The sequence below is a fragment of the Hydractinia symbiolongicarpus genome, chromosome 6 (assembly GCF_029227915.1).
Source record: "Hydractinia symbiolongicarpus strain clone_291-10 chromosome 6, HSymV2.1, whole genome shotgun sequence".
Classification (NCBI taxonomy): domain Eukaryota; kingdom Metazoa; phylum Cnidaria; class Hydrozoa; order Anthoathecata; family Hydractiniidae; genus Hydractinia; species Hydractinia symbiolongicarpus.
Window position 1 is genome coordinate 14493048 of NC_079880.1, and position 952 is coordinate 14493999.

Genomic DNA, 952 nt, shown 5'->3' on the forward strand with positions numbered 1-952 from the left:
AAAGCACAAAAAAAGTTCTGCTGGTCGAGTTTGGTAACAATAGTAAGAATAAAATCAGAAACATCGACTACTGCCGTTTTCGTGTAAATGAATCGTTTTCTAATGTTATCTTGCAGAATATAAAGGCCGCAACAAAATACGAAGTAGTTAAAAAGTAAAAGGTGGGATAAAACAAGCAAAAAGTTTGTGAAGGAAGCTAAATTTATGATAAGACTAAAATAAAAAATCTCTTGTTCCGAAACAATCTGTTCTTCACCATTTTCATTGGTTTCGGTGTGTCGTGTGTTCGAATTTAAGTCATTCGGATGTTCAAGTGCACACCTTAGATTAGTACTTGCAATTCATTGATATCGTTTGTATCGTTTAAAGATACATTATAACAATCGCGTTAAAAAGAAAGGAACGATCGACATTTTTACGGTTAGGTTTTCCAATCAGAAAGTGAGCTATGACTGTGGTTTGTAAATATAACATCTTCAAAATAAAGAGGCAAACTATTTGAATTTTGTCTCGAAAGTAAATAGAACATACATAGATCGGAAAACAAAGAAAGGGAGAAAATTAAGAGACTTTACTTTTAAGTACTTCTTTAAGGAAAATCAAGAACAATCTGAGAAAATTTTAAAAGTAAAAAACGTTTGAAGGCTTCCTTTAAGTTGAGTGTTTTTAAAAACCTGTATATATATTGCATGCCATTTGTTAGTACTTTGCAAGTGTACAAAATATCTCGAACCTTATTTTTTATGTTTCAGTTCATTGAGTTTTTACATGATTATGTAAATTCAGGGTGTTTATATTCTTTGCATCACAATATGTGAGAAAAAACGTTGCAGAATTTCGGTATACACATTAAATTTAGGGTCCCGAGTCCTTGCTTCAGAATACCAGGTCCTGAGTCCCAACCAGGGTCTCGGGTCCGCGCCAGGGTCGCGGATTCCAATATTTTTTGATA